Source organism: Schistocerca serialis, chromosome 1 (genome assembly GCF_023864345.2).
Source record: "Schistocerca serialis cubense isolate TAMUIC-IGC-003099 chromosome 1, iqSchSeri2.2, whole genome shotgun sequence".
Classification (NCBI taxonomy): domain Eukaryota; kingdom Metazoa; phylum Arthropoda; class Insecta; order Orthoptera; family Acrididae; genus Schistocerca; species Schistocerca serialis.
In genome coordinates this window covers 1,077,340,307-1,077,367,802 of record NC_064638.1, presented here as the reverse complement: position 1 = coordinate 1,077,367,802, position 27,496 = coordinate 1,077,340,307, and the positions used below count along the sequence as shown (strand labels likewise).

Genomic DNA, 27,496 nt, shown 5'->3' with positions numbered 1-27,496 from the left:
GGGGATGTACAGGGCTTATTTGTAGGTGATGTAGCAACGTTCTTTCTCCTCGGAACCTCCATATAGAAATGGATCGCACTAATATCGGTTCTCTCTCTCTCTCTCTCTCTCTCTCTCTCTCTCTCTCTCTCTCCCTCTCCCTCCCCTGCTGCTGCCTCAACAGAAGCTGCAACGGTGGTCAACGTGGATGCTCCAAAAATTCTCGCACTGTGTAGGTATGTTTTTAAACAACCAAATTTCCTGACCCATCGTCCGTGATGTCTCTGTAAGATTCTACACTGCCGACAGAATAGCGTCTGTTCTCTAGCGCGCTAGTTGCCCGTAGTCACTGACATTCTGCATGGCGTTGAGTATGGCCCTCCTCAACCTACAGAGTTCATATTTGCATGGCAGTCGTGGGATCACGCAAGCAGGATACGATCCTGCTGCTGTCGAATTCCGACACGTACTGATAGACGTTTCCCCTTCGTACACGCTCTTCTGTTAAATACTAATGCGATTTCTGATTGAGAAATTCACTCCGTAATCCATTTTGTGCTGGATTTAAATTGGCTTACTCCTGATTATATGTTGGGCGCTTAAATACTAAAGATTGGCATATCCAAGCATGCTCGTCTGACGTTTGTTGGATGCCGCCCTCATGGTGTTGCAGTTTTAATGGCCAACTGCTTGCATACTCAGCGTACCACGTAGATTTTATACCATTCCTCGCAAGTGCATGTTACAAAATGATTGATGTGTCCAGGGGGACCTGTACTGTATTTTTCTTTTCCAATGTAGACCATATTGGATCGAGCATGATCAGTTTCCGCGAGTGCATACATCAAAAGGTTTCATCCTCGTGCTCCGTAACAGTTTAATGTTTCTACAGTTTGATTGGCGCGCCTTTAACTTGAAAAATGCGATTTCATGCTGGGAGCAGTGCCTACATTATTTCATGAAGATGTCAACTAAAATAATAGGAAATATCATTCACCTTCCATTTGTGTGATCACGGAAAACTTATAATTAAAGAATATATCCACTAAGTTTTCCTACATCCCTTGTGTTCGACGCGCTTACACACGTTCTCCGGCGTGGAACATAGTAAACATAGACTCTGAGGCTCACACTGTATATGACTTCCGCTGTTAACTGTGGTCTGTGGTCCAGTCTCTTTCTGCCTCGTTCCATTCATCTGGTTTATGATAGTCTAACCGATAACAATCTCTGTCACAAATGTTGTTGTTTATGTCGTCTAATCCTACTGTTTTCATAGCGGCCACTTCCGTGAAATTGGAGGTAACAATCTTCGATAAAATTCTGTCTGTCAGCAAGACTTTATTTAGGTGCAGTAATACAAAATACCTGTATTATAAGGGCAGCCAAATGAAAACGAGACCGATTAAAAAAGTAAATTGTTCATTATTTTGAAAGTAATCGACTTAACTGTTGATATGCATATCCCACTTTGAGGCAAGACGGTCAATGCCTTCATGGAAAAATGTTTGTTTGCCTACGGAACCGAGTTCTTACTTCAGGACTCCAAAAATATGCTAATAACGTGGGTAGAGATAGAGACTGTGTGGACGGTGTCTGAGGGCTTCCCAGCGAAAATATTTTAGCGTAGTCGAAACATACACGCCAGATCCGGAAAGACATGATGCCTTCTTTCTTTGATTGCAAAGACCAATGCTCTTTGACTTTCTAGAAGACAGCGCCACAATCAGCGCACAGCGGTATGTTGACATTTTCCTCCAAAATTGAAGCGTTCCCTAAGTCCAAACGCTCAGGGATGTTGATAGACGCGTCATTCTGTTCGGGGTAATGCCCACTCACATATTCCCAATATTCCCATTGATGTTCAGACTACGCTGCAGAAGTTTCGCTGGAAAGTCCTTAAACATCTTCCACACGGTCCCGTTCTCTTCCCATGAGATTGCATATTTTTTGAGCCCTGAAGAAAGACACCAATTTGCTAGGAACGAAGAAGTGCACGCCTGGGTACATGATGATTCCGTAGGCAGCCGCAGACATTTTTCCATGAAGGCTTCGACTGTCGTGTCTCAAAGTGGGATGATTGTGTCATCACTTATGGCGACAACTTGTGTAATAAACACTGTACTTATTTTTCTTTCCAACTGTCCCGTCTTCACTTGACAGCCCCTTGCACGAGGGGCGTTCAATAAGTAATTCAACACTTTTGAAAACGGGATGTTGTTATTCAGGATTCCAATACACCATACTAATCCCCATTTTTTTGGATACAAAAGCATATTTTTCAACATAATCTCCGTAAATGCGACTGCCTTGCGCCTGCGAAGGCCTTTATGCCGCATGGTACAGCTCTACTAGTTGACGTAGGATCCAACGTCTTGCTGCTTCAGTAATCTCCCCATCATCCACTTACTGCTTCCTACAGAGTGCATCCTTCGCTGTGCCAAACATGTGAAAGTCGGAATGTGCGAGATCCGGGCAGTAGGGTGGATGAGGAAGAAGAATCCAGTGAACTTTTGTGAGCTTTTCCCGGTTGCGCAGAATTTTTTAAGGCCTTGGGTTGTTGTGCAGGGGAAGAAGTTCGTTTGCAATTTTTGTGGCAACGAACACACTGAAGTTGGTTCTTCAGTTTACTTAGGGTAGCACAAGACACTCCAGAGTTCATCCTTGCACCGCGAGGGAGGATTTCAAACAATAACCCCTTCAGAGTCACAGAAGACTGTCACCATGACTTCTACGGCTCATGATGTAGCTTTGAACTACTACTTCGGAGGAGAAGTGGTGTGGTGCCACTCCATGGATTGCTGCTTTGTTTCGGATCGAAGTGATAAACCCTTGTTCCATCGCCTTTAAAGATGTCGATAAAAAATTGTCATGGTCAGCATATTATACAAAGATGGTCCTTCGTTGCTTTTAATGGCTTCTTGTTAGGCGGCGAGGAACCCAGTGGGCACAGACGTCGAGTACCCCCAACTGTTAGTCGAGGGTGTCAGGACTAGCAACAGACGTCCAGTTGAGCATTGAGGTGTTTGAATGTGGTCCGTCGATCACCTCGAATAAGTGTCCGCAGGCTTCAACATTGCAGGAGTCACAGCTTTGTGCGGCTGGCTGGCACGCGGAAGATCGGACAGGTTTGCACGATTTTTTTGCGTTGATGACAGACGCCTTGTCAACGACTCGCCGTGCTTTTGTTCACTGCCTGGTCTCCATAGACATTCTGCAAGCGCCTCTGAATATCTACGGTGCTCTGGTTATCCGCCAAAAGAAATGCAATGTCGGCTCTCCGTTTGGATCTTAACTCCGTTGCAGACGCTATTCTAAAGTCTACGTACAGCGTCGCCACCTATCGGTACTTCATGAAACTGTAGGGGTTGAAACGAGAATATTTCACGATGTCCCACAGCAAATTCCGCATTTTTTCAGCTGAAATTGGCTGAGGAAAAAAATGTGTTGCATAACGTGTTGACTGCCCGTCGTAGATACTGCAACCACAGATCTAACTATTAACGAGGTAACAAAAATTTACCCTTGACTGAAGTCTGTAAGGTCGTCGATTTGTGCATCAGATCAATAACCGGTGCACTAGAGATTCCCAACCATGTGTCAGAGAACAAACTTCGGTTGTATCAGTGGTATAGGCTGTTGAAAGGACTTCGTCCCTGAGACAGAACATTTGTCGGAGCGCAATCGTCTCTCTCTCTCTCTCTCTCTCTCTCTCTCTCTCTCTCTCTCTCTCTCTCTTTTGCTCGTAGTGTTTTACATAACAGAAAAGAGAGTTATCCGTAAGCACAGGAAAATGTCTTCCATGCAGGTGCGTCACTGCATCGACAAACTTATATAAATTATTGTAATAATTAAAATACGGACAAAATCGAAGTGAGAGGAAACAATTTAATTTAGTCCGATTCGGTAGCTGAGTGAGTTGTCAACGTCTGTGACTTCAATGCGGAGGACTTGAATTCCCCGTGCTGTCAGGAATTACTCCATGGTGCGAGGACTGGAGCGGAAAGAACTGATGCCACTTCTCACGTAAGAAGCGGTTCCAAGGTTTGACAAGCTGACAAACAAACGGCAGAGAGTTGTGCTGACTCTACACCCTCCGTACCGTATTCGAATGACGCCATTGGCATAGGACGACTCGGCGGCTGGTCGGTAGTGAATCGTCCATCAGGGCTGGAACGCAGAGGTGATAGGCGACAGCCTCGGCCTAATAGGGACAGTGCTAGTCGATACCTGCGACGACTTATCTTCACGGTGATTAAACGTGACCACGCTTTACAGCATAGGATTTGGTTTAGTTGTACCAGAAATTATGGAGGCAATAAACTATGTCTTGGAACAATTGCCTTTATACTCATCTCGGTGATACCAAACATTCTGAACTACCTGAGTTGCCAGCAGGATGGGGGCCCCCCTGGTAGGAGCCCCTACGTTTTAGTTCCGCCTGAACGTGGCCGGAGAGTGAGATATGTGCTGGGCGGGTCGCCGGCCGCCCCTGGTCTTTTGTGGTTTGTATTTTGACCCGCCGGTGTCGGCCCCGCCCTCGCACCCATGCTTAAAGGCGGAATTGACCACCTCAAATCACCGGAAAATTCACATATGGCGCTTGCGTAACATGATCGCCGACCACTGTGGGGTCTTTCCCATTCCTTCCGCCGTCCCGAACTTTTCAGTGGCAGCCGTCCTTTGTGCTTTCTGCAGCCTAACAACAGAGTTCAGAGGCGGCTGCTTTGTTGTCCGCACGAAGACTTAATAAACCCACTCACCATGTAACCGCTGGTAGAATTAGAGATTAATTTTGTGTGTAATCGTTTCAAAAATGATTTGTTTTATTACTTACCATCCACATAAAATTAAACCAAATTTCAACTGTCATTTAAGAAGTTCGAATTTTTTTTTACTGTAAAGTACATTTGACTCCGTTCCCATGCGAATTCTGTTTCGTGAAACTTCTGTACATACATTCTAGCCAACTGGCACGCAGTATACGAACACTAAATACTTCAGTAAAACAGCAAACGGCCGATACCAGGGTCTGCACGGGTAACCAAAAAACGAAAAACACACGTTTTAACTGGGAACTGCTATTCACTATATTTCTAAAACCTGCTACATGTCACATTTGAAAACCTTACGCAATACCGACGCGTTGCTCGCCGAAACAGACAAGTTCTTACAAAATTACCCAAAAAACATTGTATTTCGAATCGCTGTCGGATAACTTTCTCGTCTAGTATTGTTTTTTCGTTTTTCATTTACTTTCTTAATCAACTGATGGTGGCTCTCATTTTCCGAAAAGCGAAAACATCGATATTGTGATATTAATTTCGTCCTGCATACTCCTGTAAAAGATGAACGCATTTAAATGCTTCTGTGTGCATGATAACGGTTTCTTCGAGCACCTCCTCTTCGCTCTCTTCTTCTATCGGACACGCTTCCTACACTTAATCCGCTGCTCAAATCCCGGCTCACAAACATCTCCATTTAACCGCCATTTGAAGTTTCCGTCAACTCGTCATCATAAAACTAAATATTTGTATCCTACACGAAAATATTCGTTGTAATTATAACAGAATACTTCAGGTTTTTTCTTGTTTTTTTTTCAAAAATTTCCAAAACATGCACGGATAATCCATATAAGCAGTGCCAAATGCTTGCTTAATTCTGTTATTACGACGGATCTATTCTTATTAAAATCTAGAGAAAAATTGCATATCATGAGAAATAATTAGGGAAAACTTAAAGCGATTGTCACGATAATTAAGTTCTAGCTATTGTACTACTGCAAAAAAGTGTCGTATTCCAACTTAAGGTTGTGTAGTGAGTCATGAGTAAATCATCATAGACAATTGGGAATTGCAAATTGTTAGACAGCTGATCCTATGCCTATGGGTATCGTTGGTAGGGGGAGAGGATTGGATTGGCAGACGGAAGACGGGCCATACTCGCAGATAGCCGAATCCTTAAAGTTTAGACGTTCCGTTGTTAATAGATCACGACAACAATTTGTGGCCAAAAGTTCGTCATCCAGAAGATTTAAGCAAGGACTGCCACGCTCTTAAGCGGGCATATGTCTGAAATTTGTTGTTACGGACTAGAAGGAAGGAATAGGACGAATGCGCCATCCCAGCTAATTCACTTGATGCAGCCACCGCCATGATGGTCATCGATTGCTGTAGAAGTGGAGGCATCAGCCTGAAGGTGTAACTGTCACTGCTTGTCACAGCATGGACAGTTTCCACGGTTCCCCATGCCAACCTGTACGGAGTACTGCAGATCGGGGCAACGCTGTTCTCTTCCTGAGACGCGGGCTAGGTTGGAAAATAGCAGCCTCCTTATTCATTGATTTGTGGAGAAAATTTATCCTCTTACCTTCCATGAAACATTACTAAAAACGATACTGTTGAACAAGGCGGCACCCACTCTCGAAAGGGTATATTTTTACTTTGACGAACAAACCACCTCCATAACTTTGTATCGAACTCTTCAGAGCGGAATTCTGTTAGTGTAGAGGCGACATCTTTGATTGTGTGACTAATTATGACGTTGCAATATCTCATTATGTCCTCCACAAGCCGCATAATCAGCACCCAGATAATCGGGAGTTTTCTGTTTACAGTTGTGGAAATTAAAGTGACGTGGTTATTAGTGGGGGAAAAACATGTTTGTTTACGTATTTGGTATTGCACACGTTTTTACCATTCAGTTAAAGCAAAACAAAATACATATCATTTACCATTAGCAAAATACTTCAGAAATTTAAAGAAACAAGGGAACCTTGGCGTGGATACTGATATAAAGGCACTAAAGAATAATTGTCAGATAAGCTAACATATACAGTAAAAAGATCACAACTATTACCTAATATTTAGTCGAACCTGCACTGTTCTTCATAACTGCGAAAAATCGTCTTAGGCATTGACTGTGTAAGGTCAGTGACCTCTTCTTCGGAGACTGAGTTCTAGTCCACTCGAATTGCAATTTTTGACTGAAGAGCACAAGGTGCGGCCAACTGCAGGTGGCTGCTCACGTCGGTCCCAATGATGTATGTCACTTTGGATCGGAAGAGATTCTCTCTGGTTTCGAGCGGCTGACAGAAGTGGTAAAGGCTGCCAGTTTTGCTTGCAAGATGAAAGCAGAGTTGGCCATTTGCAGCATAGTCGACAGGACCGATTGCGGGACCTCTGGTACAGAGCCGAGTGGAGGGTCTGAATCAGAGGCTCAGACGGTTCTACGACCGTGTAGGCTGCAGATTCCTCTACTTGGGCCAAAGGGTGGTTGGGTTTCGGGTTCCGCTGAATAGGTCAGGTGTCCACTACACGCAAGAGGCCGCTACACGGGTAGCAGGGGCTGTGTGGCGTGGACTGGGTGGTTTTTTTAGGTTAGAGGGTCTCGGGAAAACACAAGAAGGGCTTCAGTCACAAAGGGTGCAGGCTGAACACAGGAAAAACGTAGATAACAGGATCCATTGGTATAACAGTTGTAAATTGTCGTAGCTGTGTTTGGAAAGTACCAGAGCTCCAAGAGCTAATAGAAAGTACTGATGCTCAAATCGTTTAAGGCGCTGAAAGCTGGCTAAAGCCGGATATAAGCTCAGCCGAAATTTTTGCGAAGAACCTAACGGTGTTCCGAAAGGATAGGCTAAACACGGTTGGCGGTGGCGTGTTTGTTGCTGTTAGAAGTAATTTAACTTGTCGGGAAATTGAAGTAGATAGTTCCTGTGAGTTAGTTCGGGCAGAGGTCATTGTTGGCAATCGGAATAAAATAATAATAGGATCCTTTTACTGACCTCCCACTTCCGATGACACAGTTGCTGAAAAGTTCACAGAAAACTTGAGTTTGATTTCAAACACGGATCCGACTCATACGATAATAGTTGGTGGTGACCTTAATTTACTCTCGATATATTGGCGAAAATACATGTTTAATCCCGGAGGTACACACAAAACATCAGAAATTGTGCTAAACGCATTCTCTGAAAATTATTTCGAGCAGTTAGTTCATGAGCCCACGCGAATAGTAAACGGTTCTGAAAACACACTTGAACTCTTAGCAACAAATAATCCTGAGCTAACAACGAGCATCAAAACCGATACAGGGATTAGTGAACACAGTGTTGTCGTAGCGAGATTGAGTATTGTAACCGCCAAATCCTCCAAAAATAAGCGAAAAGTATACCTATTCAAAAAAAGCAGATAAAAATTCACTTCACGCCTTCCTGAGATACAATCTCCACTCATTCTAAATCAATAATATTAGTGTAGACCAGATGTGGCTTAAATTCAAAGAAATGGTATCGGCAGCAATTGAGATATTTATACCAAATAAATTAACAAACGACGGAGCTGATCTTCCTTGGTACACAAAACGGGTTAGAACACTTGCAGAAACAACGAAATAAACATGGCCAAATTTAAGCAGACGCAAAATCCCCAAGATTGGCGATCTTTTACAGAAGCTCGAAATTTAGCACGGACTTAAATGCGAGATGCTTATAACAGTTTCCACAACGAAACTTTGTCTCGAAACCTGGCAGAAAACCATAAGAGATTCTAGTCGTATGTGAAGTATGTTAGCGGCAAGAAACAATCAATGCCTTCTCTGCACGATAGCAGTTGAGATACTATCGAAGGCAGTGGTGCCAGAGCAGAGTTACTAAACACAGCCTTCCGAAATGCCTTCACAAAAGAAGGCGAAGTAAATATTCCAGAATTCGAATCGAGAACAGCTGCTAACATGAGCGACGTAGAAGTAAACATCCTCGGAGTAGTGAAGCAACTTAAATCACTTAATTAAAGCAAGTCTTCTGGTCCAGACTTTATACCAGTTAGGTTCCTTTCGGAGTATGCTGATGCATTAGCTCCATACTTAACAATCATATGCAACTGTTCGCTCGACGAAAGATCCATACCCAAAGACTGGAAAGTTTCACAGGTCACACCAATATTCAAATAAGGTGGTAGGAGCAATCCACTAAATTACAGGCCTATATCGTTAACGTCGATATGCAGCAGGATTTTGGAACATATATTGTGTTCAAACATTATGAATTACCTCGAAGAAAACTGTCTGTTGACACACATTCAGCATGGGTTCGGAAAACATCGTTCCTGTGAAACACAACTAGCTCTTTATTCACATGAAGTGTTGAGTGTTATTGACGAGGGATTTCATATCGATTCCATATTTCTGGATTTCCGGAAGGCTTTTGACACTGTACCACACAAGCGGCTTGTAGTGAAATTGCTTGCTTATGTAATATCGTCTCAATTATGTGACTGGATTTGTGATTTCCTGTCTGAGAGGTCACAGTTCGTAGTAACTGACGGAAAATCATCGAGTAAAAGAGAAGTGATTTCTGGCGGTCCCCAAGGTAGTGTTATAGCTCCTTTGCTGTTCTATATAAACGATTTGGGAGACAATCTGATGAACCGTCTTAGGTTGTTTGCAGATGACGCTGTCGTTTATCGACTAATAAAGTGATCAGAAGATCAAAACAAATTGCAAAACGATTTAGAAAAGTTATTTGAATGGTGCGAAAATTGGCAGTTGACCCTAAATAACGATAAGTGTGAAGTCATCAACATGAGTGCTAAAAGGAATTCGTTAAACTTCAGTTACACGATAAATCAGTCTAAACTTAAAGCCGTAAATTCAACTACATACCTAGGTAATACAATTACAAACTACTTAAATTGGAAGGAACACATCGAAAATGTTGTGGGAAGGCTAACGAGAGACTGAGTTTTACTGGCAGGACACTTGGAAAATGTAACAGATCTACTAAGGAGACCGCCTACTCTTCGCTTGTCCGTCCTCTTTTAGAATATTGCTGCGCGGTGTGGGTCCCTTACCAGATAGGACTGACTGAGTACATCGAAAAAGTTCAAAGAAGGGAAGCACGTTTTGTATTATCACGAAATAGGGGAGAGAGTGTCATAGAAATGATACAGGATTTGGGATAGACATTAAAAGAATGGTATTTTTTGTTGCGACGGAATCTTCTCACGAAATTCCAATCACCAACTTTCTCCTCCGAATGCGAAAATATTTCGTTGACACCGACCTACATAGGGGGAAACGATCACCACGATAAAATAAGGGAAAACTGAGCTCGTACGGAAAGATATAGGTGTTCGTTCTTTCCGCGCGGTATACGAGATCGGAATAATTGAGAACTGTGAAGGTGGTTCGATGAACCCTCTGCCAGGCACTTAAATGTGATTTGCAGAGTGTCTATGTAGATGTAACTCGGTCACAGTCTCAAACTGTTGTCCATCACGGTACACACATCGTTCTTGGATCTCCCATAGATTCTCCTTGGGATTTAAATGCGAACTTCTCGATGACCCGCTCAGACGTGAAATTCCTTTATCTTGAAACCACGGTTTTGTCTTGGCAGACCTGTGAATCCCAGTATCATCGTATGGAAATAGTAAATTATCATCGTCAAATTCCTCATACATACGAATCAATTCAATTTATAGTATTAGTGTATAGTCATCAGACATAGTTTTGGGCTGCACCCAAGCTGTCCTGGTTGTGCCTTCAGCACAAATGGGTACCCAGCTCATAACGCTGCCACCGCCAAATTTCCTACTCATCCGAACGTATACTTATGTACGGAGATCATGCCAGTAATACTGAAAACCATCTGTTCCATCCAAATTAAACATATCACTAAAAATTACTTCGTTGTATTCTATGGCCCGTTTGTTTTTCCGCAAACTTCAGTCGAGCCTCCTGATGCGTTTGTTTAAAGGTGGCTTATGGAGTCTTTCTTCAATGCTAGATTCACGCTTTGAACTAGGATTCGCGTAACGCGTCTGGAATTGACTGATACCGCAAATCAGTCACGATTTGAGGCGAACACAAGCCGTTGACTTTCACGTTACGTAGAATCAAACGCATATCTGATGCTGACAGTTTTCGAATCTGGCCATTTTCGCCATACCGTGGCACCAATTTGCCAAAATTGTCTCTAACACAACCGGAAAGCCCTAATTTCATAACAGTCTGCCGCTTACACATGCCTATTTCGTTTTACGCCTTAAACCTGCTTGTTCGTCATCCGATAGAGGTTTTCCACGCAGCATTATCCCAATAAGTGCCGTGCGATGTCACGAGAAACACCTCCAGACTGTAACAGTAGCGAACTGTTGACACCACTGTGCCCGCCATCTAGCGGTTCTGCCTTTATACAAACTTCCGCCCCTTCCTATCCGAAAGACCGCATTTTTTTTTTTTTTTCAATTTTTGAGTACTCGGCCTAATTCTGATAGTGAAAAGAGAACGTATTTTGTTTTGCTTTGTTATAAACTGTGCGGGAAAAATGCGTGAAATACCAATTTGTTAATAAACATGTTTTCCACAAATAACCAGGTGCTTTCATACAGTTTCCATCATTGAATAAAGCCTTGCCTAAATCGTATCATAATTTGGAGAACAGAGGCATTTAATACACTGTGTATGGAAGGTGCAGCTCATGCCAGATCATTCATGACACTGTCAACATGGTTCATCTCACGAAGAAATCGGCGCCTGGAATAGAAAACTCGACCACATGACCAGGTTATGGTAGAGGACGTTCGGAATTCTCTCGAGAGGCGTGTTATTTGTCACAGTCCTCCTCTGATACCGTATGCAGTAAACGTAGCTATTTAAAAAGCTAATGCCGTTCTGTTTCACTAGAGCTCATAGACATCACAAACAAAGTAACACAGGGTTACATATGCTGTATTACTGTTCGGGGCATTCCGTTTATTGGTTGTTTATAAAACACGTCCAAATACTACAGATAAATTCGGTAATGCGTTTAGACATATTTTTCTGTTGACTTGCGCTGTGATACTTTTCATCACTTTCTTTTATTGACTTCTGACCTAGTCATCAATTTTTTCCTCGGGCTTTTCAGAGTAAGAACGTATTTACTCAAAAAACATTGTTGTTTTTAAAATTAATGCATGATACGACGAATATTTTCCGTATTATGGGATAAAGATGGATCGTTTTAGATTGACTATTGTAAGAATTCCGTACACTTAGCCACATTCACACTAAGGGTTATTTCGCACCTGTGTTATTGAGTAATTAGTATAGAATGTCCTTCCAGGAGCAATATGTCTCACAGTATTTTTGTGATCCTCCTCTCCACCCCGGCACCTACTCTGATGTATAGAAACCAGATACACTAGCCAACCAAAATAACAGGACGCCCATTAGACGACATAATTAGGATGAGAGTCAACCCTTCGCCTTGATGACGGTGTGAACTCACCTGGGTACACCTGAAATTCGATGCCTGAATGTGTGTGGAGGAGCGGCAGCCCATTTTTCCTAGAGCCGAAACAAGAAAGGTAGTGACCTGGGACACTGAGTTTTGGAGCGAAATCGATATTCTAACTCATCCCGATGATGATCCATTGGGTTCAGATTGGTTCTCTGGGCAATCCATTTTAGAAATGTTGATGTCCGCAAACAACTGACTCACGGATCCTGCTTTGACAGGACGCGCTGTCGTATTAATAAAATAATGGCCTTCGAACTGTTTATCTATTGTATATAGTATACGTTGCAGTAAAATGTGTTCGTATCCTCCCGCATTTAGCGTTTTCATAAGCGCAATAAGGGGACAAACCATAACCACGAAAAACATCCCAATACCGTAACTCCTCCGTACTTCACTTTTGCACTGCACATAATGGTAGGTAACGTTCCCCAGGCATTCACCAAATACAAACACTTCTATAGTTTTGTCACAGGGTATAGCGTGATTCATCACTTCAGTCATTCGTTTCCAGTCGTCCGCTGTCCAGCAGCGTTGCTCTTTATTCACCTCAAGCGTCGCTAAGCATTGACTACAGAAATGTGCGCGATTTGTACCCCATTCTTTAAACTCCTGAGCGCAGTCATTTTGCTAGTTGGACTGGGGTAGTAGAAATTAATAGATGTGGGCCGGATATTTTTGTTTCAACCCACCGCAGTGGCCGGGTATTGAATGCTGCCTGATTTGCATGCAGCCCACAGAACGTAACTGCCTTGCAGGTCCTCTAACCTCCATCCGGTACAGTCGTTAATAATTAACATCTCGTCGACTTTGCATCGTTTTTATTTTAAACTTGAATTGTTTGAACATAAAACGTTTCTCCACATTATGAAACAATTTTAATGCGCGCAGGAAAGACCCACTCCCGTATTTACAGTAATCGTGAAGTAATTACAAACTACATTTAAAATTAAATGTCATAGTCCACCATGTTAGTGTGAACAACAACAAATGCATTATATCACAGAAATACACCAATTTCTGATAAGTCCATTTGTTTATCTGTTCCTTTATCATCATGTTACTATTGTTACTATACACGTAGCACTGCACTGAAACAGACAATTGACAAATATTGTCACTGAGCCCTTTGGTCGCATTTATCGAGAATACTTTATCCCTTACAGTTGCTGTTATTTCGTATATTGTATTTAGCTAAGATCCATTGTATAAACAAAAGTTGGTAGATTTTTTTTAACGTATGGTACTACATAAAACAATTCTCACTATGAAGCGGAATAGTGCGAAATTTCTAAATATACCTTGTTTCACCTTCGTTTCGCTGGCAGCACAACCTCTGCATGCTCTGGTAGGAATTTTTTTTTCCTTTGTCTTAAATGGATCACAGGTTCATGCTGCTTCATGTCACTTGACAGGCTCCCAGGTGGATTATTACGTTCTGCTGTCCCTGTTCCGCTAGGGGATGGGATAGGCTGAGGTGGACATATCTACAGGGTGACAATTACTGAAATAAAATGGTCATAACTTCTGAACGGTTTGCGTTAGGACCTTCAAACTGCAAGGTTGGCAGCGGGGTATGATGGGAATTAGTATGCGCATGAATGGTTCCATTTAGTGACGAAGCTCACTTTCATTTGGATGGGTTCGTCAGTAAGCAAAATTGGCGCATTTGGGGTACTGAGAACCCGCATTTCGGGGTCCAGAAGTCTCTTCACCCTCAACGGGTTACTGGTGAGCAGTGTCCTGTCACGGAATAATCGGTGCGATATTCCTTGATGGTATGGCGGCTATTGAACGGTACGTGAAGGTTTTGGAAGATAGTTTCATCTGCATTAGCCGAAGTGACCCTGATTTCGACAATATGTGCTTTATTCAAGACGGAGCTCGGCCCCATCGAAGCAGGAGTGTGTTTGATATCCTGTAGGAGCAATTTAGTGACCGCATTCTGGCTCTGGGGTACCCAGGGGCCACTGGCATGGGCCTCGATTTCCCACCGTGTTCTCCGGATCTGAACACTTGACTTCTTTTTGTGGGGCTATATAAAAGACGTGTACAGCAATAACCTGAAAACCACTGCTGAGATGAAAACAGCTATTCAGGAGGTCATCGACAGCATCGATGCTCCGACACTCCACAGGGGCACTGTAATGATTTACATACGCAGGATTCAATATATCCTCTCTAGATTTTCTGTTTGTCGTCCCTGTATTGTAGACAGAAGCGTAATGAATTGTTGATTCCTTCTGACTCCCGCTTCTCCTTCCATATTAGGAGAAGAATGTTACCTTTCCTACAGAAAACTACACCGAATTGACAAAAGTCGGGATACCTTCCAATATCGTGTCGCTGTCTATAAAGCCATTCGTAAAGTGTTTCTTGTGCAGGATTTTATTCACGAACTGATTTCTGAATGACGTCCCACAGATGTATGGTGGGATTCATATTGGACGATCTGACTAGCCAAATCATTCGCTCGAATTTTCCACAATGTTCTACAAACCAGTCGCGAACAGTTCTCATCCGATGACATGGCGCAATGACATCCATAAAAATTGCATGGTTTGGGAACACGGAGGCTATGAATGGCTGCAAATGGGTTCCATGTAGCCGAACATAACCATTTCCAGTCAATGATCGTTTCAGTTGGTCCAGAGGATCCAGTCCATTCAGTGTAAACATATTCCACACTATTATGGAGCCAATATAAGCATTTACCAACTGAAATCAGGCCTCGTCTGACCAGGCCGCGGTTTTCCAGTCGGTTGAGGTCCAACCGATATGGTCACGAACCCAGGAGTGGCGCTGCAGGCGATGTCGTGCTGTTAGCAAAGGCTCTCGCGTCGGTCGTCTGCTGCCATAGCCTATTACTGCAAAATTTCGCTGCACTGTCGTAACGGACACGTTCATTGTACTTCCCACATTGATTTTTGCGGCAGTTTCACGCAGTGTTGCTTGTCTCATAACACTGACAACTCTACGCAAATACCGTAGCTCTGGGTCATTAAGCGAAGGCTTTCGGCGTGGTTAGAGGGAATGCCTGAAATTTGGTATTCTCGGCACACTTTTAAGTGTGGATCCCACAATATTGAATTCCGAAATGGAATGTCCCATGCGTCTAGCTCCAAATACCAGTCCGCGTTCAAAGTATTTTAAGTCCCATCGTGCGGTCATACTGAAGTTGGAAACGTTATCACGTGAATCACCTGAGTAGAAATGACAGCTCTACCAAGACACTCCTTTTTATAGCATGTGTACGAAATACTACCGCCATCTATGTACGACTTTTGCCACCTCATTGTATGTCACCTTTCGTGATTTTTGATGCTTTATCTTTCTGGGTTTGCGGTATACATCTGTTCACTTAGATAGGAGCACAGACCCTGGTTTTGTTTATCAGTAGTATCTCTGAAGTAGAGGTTGCGTCATTCTCGCACACCATCCTAACACGTAACCCATACTTGGTAATTTTGCAGAGTTGTACAGTCGAAACCTTAGGCTTCCTCTACAGAAATCAACCCCTCGACCAAAGGCAACGGTTGTTTTGGTTTGTTAAGTGTCCTGAATTTACCGAGGAAATAATCCAGCACAGGTTGAACTCTGAAGAGTCTCTCGGAGCTATTGTTAAATTTCGTGTTGTCTTCAAAGTACCAGAATCCTAAATTTTGTTCTGATCCTTTGCAATTGATTGCCTGTGAAAATATTGGGGCGCTATGAGAGAGTGTTGACAATTAATGTTTGCATCTATATTTTCTTATTTGTCCCATTAGAAGAATTAGGTCAAGGAATTTGGTCTCTTTGTGTAACGGACCACCACTTCAGTGCTTCAGCCGGCGTTTTACGTTTCACGGAGTTTTTATCTTGATAGATTCAAAACTTCTTGCAAAACATTTCACACAAATCGTCACCAATCACCTCTCTTATCACAGAGACTACAGAATTAGATTGACCTCTAAACAGTTGCACTCGGCAACATTGCCACTTTACGCTTCTTTACCGATCTAAATATGTAACTGTCACCTAGAATCGTCAACAGAACCATAAACTCATTCTTTCACATTCATCCCTGTCTTCAGATTCATTAGCAACATCTGAATATACATCAACAAAAACCTCCGAAAGTATGTCACAGTCGTTCATTTTCTTCCGTTTTCTGAATACGGCTATCTCTAAAAGCAGAAGGAACGTAGAGACTTACATGGTAACAATCTGAAATATCAGATTACAGTGAAAATGCTAAGTAAGCAATAAGTATATGAAGCAATCGCTTTACCTACGTTCTGTACGGATGTAAACACCTAGATCGACGAAGTCTACAGGCAGCGCGTAGTAAACGCGAGTTATCTCGCGATCCGTACTCAACCGATGGTGCGCGAAACTTGAGAAAACTCGGTATCCGTGTGCGATGTGTTAAGAGCTAACGAGTATTTCCTTCCGCCAATTCCTTGCAATTTTTTGCAACCATCCTCCGCAAAGCTCGACAGTCGATGTCCTTCAGTACATGAAATCCGCACGGTCTTGGTTTGTTCCTTCGCGTTTCCACTTCCAATCTCATCACCAACAGCTGACTCGGATAGCTTTGGAATGATTGAAGTGTCCCTGATGGAGTTGTTACGCAGGTGACATCCAATGACCAGTCACTGTTCGAAGTCAATGAGCTCTCGTGACTGACCCGTTCTGCTGCTACTGCTTCTCTACCGATGGCGCAATTTTCCCCGCCTCCATTTACATGTGCGGGTCTGCCTCTTGAGACTCCTAGTGGACAATACGACGTTATATTGGGGTGTCCATATTTACAATGAGATAGTGTACTTCAAAACAGCAAATTGGTGCTGCATGTCAAGTGAAGGAAGGCGACGGTGAGTGGTTGCTGCTGTGCGTGTTCCAGTGTGGCCGTACACGACGCAGCCACCTGAGTACCAGCCACCCTCTGATTAGAGGCGGGGACCGGTAGCCGGCAGCAGATGTGGGCGGCGGTGCCCCGCAGCTGTCGACCGAGCCGGTCGCCGGTCGCGCCTTCTCACCTTCCCGCAACCCCGCTTGCAACAGCGCGCCACCATTACTGTACACAGTAGCGCCGCAGGCGATTAAGTTATCGCTTGCCATCTTTTTTCACTTCGTTTGATGTGCTAGGGAAAAAAGCAGAACACTGAGGTCATAAAATGAATCTAACAGATACTTCCCGGTGACGAGTGTCATGCCTTAAGTGGCTTATAACACGACAGGAAGGGCTGCTGTCAGTGAATGTATGTCCATCCTAACCAGTTTTCGATCTAACATATAAGCTAAGACGACATGAGTGGAGGTCCGATGTGATAATGGGAGGTAACCCATGACTTCCGTCATCTCAGTGTACGACTCTTCTTCCACATACCTGTTTCCAAAGAAAGCCAAATTTTCTTACTTTAAGTATATTGTGGTTTATGCAAAAGTTGATGCATGTGTGACAACGTCGCAAGCGCCCCCCCCCCTCCCCCCCCCCCACACACACATATATATAAGCACTTCTTTTTCTATCTCCTGATTTCATTGTAGCTCAGTGATAGTGGGGACATACCAACGTCCGATAATTTAATAAAATGACCAGAAACCTTTGTCGTATAATCTGGAGTTTAGACACAAACGTTTTCACTACCTTTGAGCTTTCAGTTTGAGGTCTGAATAATTCCAGCATAATTCAACTGGCGTAAAAAGCATACGTGTGGAATTTTCCGAGCTTTTTAGAGGCCGCCGATGAATGGCGTTCTCCGAATGGCCTTGGTTGTTGTGTATCCTGCTGCATAGTCAGCGGTGCACAATTCCTCCCTTCGCGCGCAAGAGGATGCCCACTGCAGTGCGGCCGTCCCGCATTTATCTTAATTATGCATCGATAGTAGCAAACGGCTTTTTGTCCCCACTACGTAATTCATTGAGCGGTGAGCATGTACCTGTTGGTGAAACGTTGGGGTTTCTCACCGACATGCGCGTGATTACGCCAAGTGTCGCTGCCACGCACTCGCGGCGCCGAACCTCATCCCAGCTTTGGAGATGCGTATCGTCGTCCAGCTGTGGACCGTGTCGTGGTCACGGTCGAATAACTGAGCGCCGGAGCTTTCTCAGACATTGTGGAGGGCCGGCTGGGCAGTAAACCGGAACCTTAATACAGGTGGCATCGCGCTTAGAGGCTGCGCTTCGGTTCGGCAGGCTCCACGTGACTGCTGCTGCTCCCTTGTGACACCATACACAAGCTGTTTCACCATAGGGAATCAGTAGAATGAGCTGTTAGTGCAATGAGCCAAAATTACGTAAGATTTCTTTTGATTCGTTCGTGCCGTTAGTGAAAATTAAATTTATTGGAGCAACTCATAAAATCACTGCCGCCGTTATTCTGTTTATTACATGGACAACGCAGGCGGCGCGACATGCATGGATAGTGAAGGGAAATGTCAATATGACACTTCCTTGTGTTGCGTCGTATAATTTTGCTCTGGCGTTGCTTAATGTGTAAAACTCAAACGCGCGTGGCTTTCACGCACTTTTTTAAAGCGTTGGTTTCCGGGGGGGAAATTAAAATATGAGACAAAAATAGTCACTTCAGAAACTAATAGATTCAGATTTCAAGTAAGATTTCAGTGTTATTAATAGGTTTGCGCTTTCATCCCGTTGTGGTGCGCTAACTGCATAATAGCGTGGATATCACCTCTGGTCACTGACGATCTGACGTAATTCTAAACTTCCCTAGTGTATGAAATCTCCCAGCGTAGAATTTGTTATTTTGTTATAAGATTTTGCGCAAGAAAAGTTGTAGAAAGTATTACTTTGAGGCATCCACGTCCAGTCTTCGTCAACGACTTCGTATTATATGGTTGGAGAACGAACGACTGATTCTTACATAGAACCTTTCTGGAGTGGTATCGTGCCTTGTGCATTGTTACCACATGAAAACCCTCCTCTCCTACCCTTTTTTTCAGATGTTTGGCATATCGGAACGTGCATTGCTGTGTGTGCCAGACTGATAAAATATCAGGTTGCCCTTATATTCCTATACTCTTAGACCTGCATGTTTCAAGGGCTGAAGAGGATTTTTCTGTTGTGATGCCGGTTAGTCAGAGATTTCATGAGTAGTGCGAGATCTCACGGCCGGTGGTTAATTAATGTATAAAGGTTGTTCTGAAAAACTGCCTGTTGGCTTCTGTATCGTGTTCTGCGGCCGACGTTTGTTTGAGGATTATTTTTATTTACGTTTCGCCAGCACGTGTGGCTGGCATTGTCAAAGATTCACCCTCCATTGCTGGTGATTGGGGTGAAGCTGTGCTGGTTAAACGTCAGAAAAATCACAAACGAAAGTCGGCCGAAGAGCCCGAGACAGAAGCCAACAGGCAGTTCGTCAACAAGTGGCCACGAAAGCCTTAACAATTTTGTATTTTTCTGAAAGCTTTGAGGAGTGCTACGTTATGTTACAGTGTAAATTTCTGATGTGATAAGAGCATCTACATTGTCACGTTCCGCGCAGTATTCAGTCACCGAGAGTAATTTACTGTTCTGTAGTTGGCTTAAATACGTTGTGCTGGGTGAATCCGATTCTTCTGCTTCTTTCCAGTAATTAGCTGTGTGAACTGGTCATGGAAGACAAATCTTTCGTAGTTCAACGGCAACATCAGCTACCAAAGAAAGCTGGTTACACATAGAAAATACTGTCGCAATCAGCATATCCGGTGTACACATGCGATTGGATCGGCATCAGATCTTATGCAAGAAAGCACTGTTATGAAGGTGTGCTTATCGTGAATTACATCTTCTGACAAAGGAATGAAAGAGTTCTTTCGATATGTGTGGTGTCTTTATTTTGAACACACCTCACGTATATACTTAAGGCCATGATGATGGCCAGTGAGCCCTACAGTACAGATGCACACCAAGCTCGAATTCTTCCGGCAATCAGCGACATGCCGCGAGTAATGAGGCTAGTGGACAGCGACACTACATCAGCAATTTTTGGTGGTGTAAGTTGATAATTTGTGTCTGACGGGAGGCGTGCTAGGCTAGTCCGTGCGGTTGTAGCGACTGCTGTATCCAGATGGCGTAGTGGTCGGCGCATGTGCCTAATAAGTAGGAGACCAGGGTTCAAATTCCCGTCCGGCTTCCTCATTGGTATAAATCGGTACCCTCTGGCAGCTGATGTGTGCAATCCTTTTTTGCCGTGTCTCAGTCATAGATTTAATTATGGCAGGTCACATATCAGTATATACTCCATAAACTGATCACTTAGTCAACGTTGTAACACCACATGTGACTAACACTATGTCAGTGAAAGAAACTGTAGCCATATTACTTAACAGAATTGAAAGCAGAAATCCGCATGGACACCTGAAAATGAATAATATATTTTTTTCTCGCATTAAGTGCATATAAATGCAGTAGAATACTTTCCCATCCTTTTCGAGTGAGTCTGGTATAATATGCAAAAGGCTGCTATACTCGGGGTCTTCGTCTACCATAACGCGTCTGCTCGTAGACCGGGCAGAACACAGATTTCCAATAGAACAATCCTCGATTAAGGTACTTTCTCCGTTCACTTTACAGCCCAATATGATCAGTGATCATCTTTGGCATCCTTATCTTCACAGAAATGAAAGGAAGCATCCGTAGGTAGGTCTGAGACTGGGGAAGCAGCAGTGCTCTCTCATGGCTTGTTTAACAACCTCTTTCCATGGTCGTGAGTGTGTCCTGATGTCTTGTGTCCTGATGTCTTCATTACGTAGCTGGAAGAGACGTTCCGTGATTTTGCTAAACGTGTTCTGTCCTAACACACTTTCGTTTTGTGTTATACAACCAGCTTCCAAAGAATCTAAGCATAACAGGCGGTGCGTACTATACGAATGCATACTAGAAGTGGCAGTAGCCCTTGTTGCGGACGATACCCTGGGGCTGGTTTTGAAGACGTGGCGCAAGGCACCATCTGTCGGGGCGCGTGCTGGCGGTGAGGTAGATCAGGTTGCGGTGTGTATGTGTTGGGAGTAGGAGGGGGAGGGGGTGGGGAGTCTTGTGTCGCGTGCCCTGCAGCCTGGCCCGCCTGCTTGCCAGACCGTCCGCGCCAGTTGGCGGGCAGCTGCGGCCAGCGGAAGTCCTCTCCCTCTTACCACCCCATTCCGATACTACTCAAGTCACTCATCTCCATTTACATCTGTATGAGCCCAGCCGCCGCCGCTTTCTCATGATAATGCGCGATAGCGGCGAGCGCGCGCAGGACACACGTCTTCCACGTTCACCTCGTGTGCACGACGTGTGCCTGGCGGTTGCGCACAGGAGTCTGCGTCCTTTCCTAGAAGTTGCTCAGCTGTGCTGGCTTACGTGAAAAACCAAGGTGGATATCGTTTATAGAACCCCTCGAACACTGTGCCAACCTCCCTTAGTGATCCAGGAGGAAATACTTTCGAAGATGTATTTACAAAAATGTACCTCTCGTAAAATTGGTACCAACCGACCGCCATGTCATCGTCCTCCAGTGGCGTCACTGGATGCGGTATGCATGCTCTCCCGCCCATTGTTAGTTTCCGTGACCTCGAGCCGGTATTCCTCGGTCACGTAGCTCCTTAGTTGGCATCCCGAGTCTGAGTGCACGCCGTTCCAGTCGTCCCACCAAGGAAAAATTACTGTCTCTATCGAGAAAGGCAGCAGAACTGTCGTGCAGTGATAATACCACTTCTCTAAATTTAGCCAACGACGATACCCATTTAAATTCCTCGAGGATCTGTTACACTTTAACAGGATTAACACCAACCTTCTAAAATGATAGAAGCGCGTTAATGAATTCATTAGATGTCTTTCGTCATTCCTAACTGATAATAATTCCAAAGATTGCAACAAACTGGCATGTAAAAAGGCAATGTCCTAACTGACCGACTCATAATCGCCTAGCCCAAACCGCTAAGGACAGTAACTTGAAATCTGGAGAGGATGTTGATTTTACACTGTAGGCCGCGTTCGAGAAGAGGTTTTTCGAAATTCAACTCGTAAGGGGGGTGAACAGGGGATGTAAAGCTTGTTGAAAGTATGTCGCTATTAAGGCAATTTTGAAGCTAAAGCTGCGAAAATTCATATTTGTTTTCTCTGTCAGGAATGAAGAAATACGTGCTTCAGTATTTTTGGAAATATAACGTGTATGGGGTTGAAATAGTGTGTGAAAGCTTTTCTTAATTAATAAAGAACTATTAAAGTATTTTTAAAGCTACATCTGTGAAAATTGCCACTGTATTTGACTCCTCGGTTGGAAATAAAAAAAGTACGTGTTTCAGTGTTGTTGAATAAAAACAAAAATATCCCTCAGGCCATACAGTCTACAAGATCGAAGCAGCGGGCGCCAAGCTAGTCGCACAATAAAGGGTCAGTCTGTCAATTCGCAGTGCGTTACAGTTGTTTATGTTTAGGGTCAGTTGTCACACCGTGCACCAAGCGTCGATCCTAAGCAGGTCTTTGTGCGTTTCACTACCACTTTCTAACGCTGGGACTTCCCCGTATACAACAAAATTACCCGCAAGAAGCCTCGTGGAACTTTCGACATTTATCTATTAGGTTCATATAAGAAATTACGGTCTCATGACGCTCCCTTGGTGCAGGCTTGATATTACTTTTACGTCTGAAGACTTCTCTCCGTTTATAATGACATGCGGTGTTCAGTCCAATCACATAACTGGTCTAACATTCCGTTGTGCACTTATTTTGTTCATTTGGCGGCATTGCGGAACCGTATCGAACGCCTTCCGGAAATCGAGGAACACGGCATCCTGGGCACTTGTATCTACTGCTGTTTCATTCTCGTGGACGAACAGAGCGAGCTGGGTTTCACACGATCGTTGTTCTCCGAACCCATGTTGATTGTTAGAGAGATTTCGGCCTCCGGAAATGTCATAATTCCCGAGCGTAATACATGTTCCAAAATTCTGAGACCGACTCAGAGATACAGGTCTGTAGTCTTGTGAGCCCATTCGACGAACCGTCTCGGAGTTGGGAGTGACCTGTCCTTTTTTCCATTCATTAGGAACGCTTGACTCCTGTAAAGACCTATGGTACACTGCTGCGAGAAGAGGGAAGAGAGAAGTTCTTTGGCATACTTTGTAGAGTCGAATTGGTATCCCGTCCGGTCCAGTGAGGCTTTCTCTCCTGAGCTACTTCAGTTGTCAATCTGTCCCTTGATATTTATTTTGGTATCTGTCATTTTGTCGTTCGTGCAACTATTTAAAACTGGAACTACGGTGCGATCTTCCTATGTGAAACAGTTTTGGAAAAAGGCGTTTAGTATTTCGGCCTTCCCTGTGTAATCCTTTGTGTCAGTGCGGTTATGCTCACAATGTGTAGCTAGATGGGTTCGCTCCGTCACATGTTTATGTGATCGCTCTAAGCTTATTGACAACAGTGCCTACCAATTTAAATTGTATATTACAGCACTGAGGATGGTCACTAAGTGACCGAAAATCGATTTTGCGGTTAACAAAACAAAACAAAAATACGACCAATGCTGTCTCTCCTTCTAAGTGTATCCATTATCTGGTCGTGGTACACAGGACACTCCATGGAGTCGCCAATCAATACTCACGTATAACTGCGTGTAGAAGTTACTTTCATCTTTAATGTACTTTCTTAGTGTCTCACTATCCCTATTTCTTCTTCCCTTTTAAGCAGGTGATTAGATGATGATTTATTAATAAGTCAAAACTAGTACTGTTATCAGGTAAGTGACCTGATACTGAAATAAATAAATAAAGCAATAAAACAAATTAGTTACGTACCTTCGTATTGCGTAACTCTGATGCGTCTGTAGACACAAATCAAATATGAAAATATATCTGCCTCAACGTTTTCAACATAGCCATAAAAATACCAGGAAAAAAAATTGTAATTCCTAGTCAAGCCTTTGAAGGGACAGGCTCGTGGACCTACTTTTTTGTGCCGTTTGCGTGGAATAGCACAGGTTACACCGTTACTTTTCTCCAGGACGTGTAACTATATTGTGTGGATAAATGGTGGCGTCATCTTGGCTAAAATATTCCGGAGGTGAAATAGTCCCCCATTAGGATGCCCAGGTGGAAATTACGCACGACGAAGTTGTCATCACAAAAAACTACTAGCATTATACGGATCGGCGCGTGGAATGTTAGACCTCTTAAGGTCCTTACGCTCGCACAGGCCGATCGACGACAGATGGGAGCGTGTAAGAGCTTTGGACAACCGATCGACGAAATCTTCTTGTCCGGAAGTTGGTCGGGTAGGACCACCCGAGAGCTGACACCCCTCCGCCCTCACCCTCCCTCACTAATTGTGTATTTCTTATTTGTCACTGTATGTGCGATCAAATACAGTTTTACAGACTGTGAGGCGGACAAAATTTTGACAGAGTTCCTAAATAAATTTAAAGACTAGAGGTGTTGGTGGGTCACGTCGTGCGAGTAGTATGGCAGTAGAGATGGAATAAATGAAGCTCTTGCTTGATTTTTTTTAACGAATCGATGGAATTAAAGTTCAGGAAGAGATATAAAAACTTAGTGGTTTGCCGATGACACTGTAACTCTGTCAGACAGCAAAGGACAGCAAAATGAACATTACGTTGAAAGGAGAATATAAAATGTGAACATCAACAAAAGCAAAACGAGGGTAATTAAGTGTAGTAGAATTAAATCAGGTGATGCTGAGGCAATAGAGTAGGAAATGAGACCCAAAAGTCGTAGATGAGTTTTGCTATTTGGGCAGTAATATAACTGATGATGACCGAAGTAGAGATGATACAAAATCTAGACTGGCAATGGCAAGAAAAGATTTCTGAACAAGAGAAATTTGTTAACATCAAATACAGATTTAAGTGTTGGGTACTCTTTTCTGAAGGTATATGTCTGGAGTGTAGCCATGTGTGGAGGGGAATCATTGACGATGAGCAGTTGAGACAAAAAGAAAACAGCTTTCGAAATATGGCGCTACAGAAGAATGTTGAAGATTAGATGCGTCGATCACGTAGCTAATGATGAGGTACTGAACAGAATTGGGAAGAAAAGAAATTCGTGGCACAACCAGACTAGGTGGAGGAATCAGTTGACATGAAACTCTCGGAGACCTCACGTTATAAGCAATTGAATTTGTATTGGGGGGAAGTAAGAGGAGTAAAAATAGTAGAAGATAAAAGGAGATGAATACAGCAAGCAGATTCAGAAGGATGTGACTTGTAGTAGTCATGCAGAGATGAAGAGGCTCTCACAGAATAGAGTAGCTTGGAGAGCTGCATCAAACCAGACGTCGGATGACGGCGGCGGCGACGACGACGACTATTATTTATGTGGCACATAGAGTAGAATAAACATCAATTGACTGTCTACATTTCGGTTTATAGGTTTCATTTCCGATACTTACCGGAAATGAAGTCTAAGAAACGAAATACAGACTTACCAGATCTTAGATTTCATTTCCGACACGTGTCGGGAGTAAAACAAAAAAGTCTAAATATAGACAGTCAGTGGACGTTTATTCGTAAAATATACTTGCTTCATTGTTATAAGTGTTAGTAAAGCGCAGCCTGTTTCCAAGCCTTTTATTACGGATGGTAAAATTTGTCTATTTTTAAGTTCTAACAGATGATAATGCTTCATCTCTTATCTGTCATTGCATGTAATCTTTCTTCTTCCCCTTTTAAATGGGTTTTTTAAACTTACAGGGACATCTTTTATGCTACACACTTTAATAAATTAATAAGATTTACATGAACATCTATTTATTTAGTTTAACATGTGTGTTTCCTCAGGCAACTGCAAATTACGATGCGGGATTGAGGAATCTTTTGAGATTATAATTGGAGGAGAGGGCTACAACCGCACTGAATTTGAGGTTCTCTTTACTTTCTGTCTGTGGCTATAAACAGTAATGTAGCTAACACCCTCTCTCTCATGACTCCATTCTTTTTCTGTAAGAATGGTTTGATGACGTTCAGCGCCTCCAAAATGTATGTTTCATCCATTTTTAGATAATTACAAAAACCATCGGTTCCAAGCTCTTTCAAGTAACAGAGCGTGGGTGAATTTCTCTCTTTGCGTTAGCCACTTCTTTGCTCACAGCTTTCTCTGTGCTTCTATTGGCCTTGTTACCGCTAAAATAGCCAAGAAAAATACCAGTTTTTGTTTCTGTGGGAAAAAAACCGGGATCTCGTGGAACATAAACTAAATGAAACGTATGGTAAATCACAACAGGGTACCGCTGTGGAGTGCAGTCTGTCGGACCTGTGGAGGCTTCCACGAAATTTTTCGTTCGGTCGGCCGATAAATTGGTGCGGTGTAGGAGCCTTTAAACGGATAGGTTAGAAAATTTAAGAAGGCATCTGGATATGGATGGGAATTAGTTGAGTTGGGTAGTAGGATGAACAGTACTTCTGGTCAGGTGAATACAGGGTTGAAAATACAAAATTAAATGGACATAATGCAGGAGTTGGTCTAACAGTTGATAGGAAAATAGGAACGCGGGTAAGTTACTATGAGCAGCTTAGTGAACGCATTGTTGTAGCCAAGACCTATACAAAGCAGACGACGACAGAATGAGGTAGCCTCATCAGCCGAATACAAAGGCATTCCTTGCGAGACCCGGGCCAACTGTAATGTAATCCCTACGTGTGGGGTTTTGTGTGTGAAATATGGAACATTAAATGTGAGGTGTACATCCACAAATCTGTGTCAGCAGGATCTACAGAAGTAAACATATACCTGCACCAGCGTACAGGAATTTAAAGTTCTGAACATGCCATAGTTAATTTTCAATCCATCATATCAGTAAATAAAAAATAACAGATTATATTTTGAAAGTGAATTTGCGCCGCAGAGACTGGTGGAATATTGAATCATGTTTAGCGCAGTGACTTCAGACGATGTTAAAGCGGGAGGGTGTATTCTGTAGCTTCGCTTTTTTTACTCGACAAACGATGAAACGGGTCCACGCTAACACTGGGCCTTGGGAAAATACACAGCGGCGGGAGTCAGTTAAAGACTTTCCAACACCTTTTTTCTTTTGTCACGTTGGCCGCCTCTTGGCTTTTCTGAGACAGCTTTTGCTAGTCTTTTGTGTATCAACAGTGATTCCCTTTCAGAGAATTTGTTTCAGCACTAACGGGTGTGTCTTCTACTTCAATTTTCTTGTGACTTCTTTGTTACACAAACAGGCAGAAGATTGAATAATTTTTTATGTGTTTGCGTTCGTTACCTAAAATCATGTCGTGAAGTGAAAAGTTTTCTA

The 27,496-nt window shown here is 43.3% G+C and overlaps 1 protein-coding gene across 2 annotated transcripts in view; it reads left to right on the top strand.

The window, feature by feature from the left end:
• LOC126415935 (protein spitz-like) overlaps window positions 1-27,496 on the top strand; it is a 496,935-nt gene that overhangs the window by 286,538 nt on the left and 182,901 nt on the right. The gene's annotated exons all lie outside the window — the stretch shown is intronic.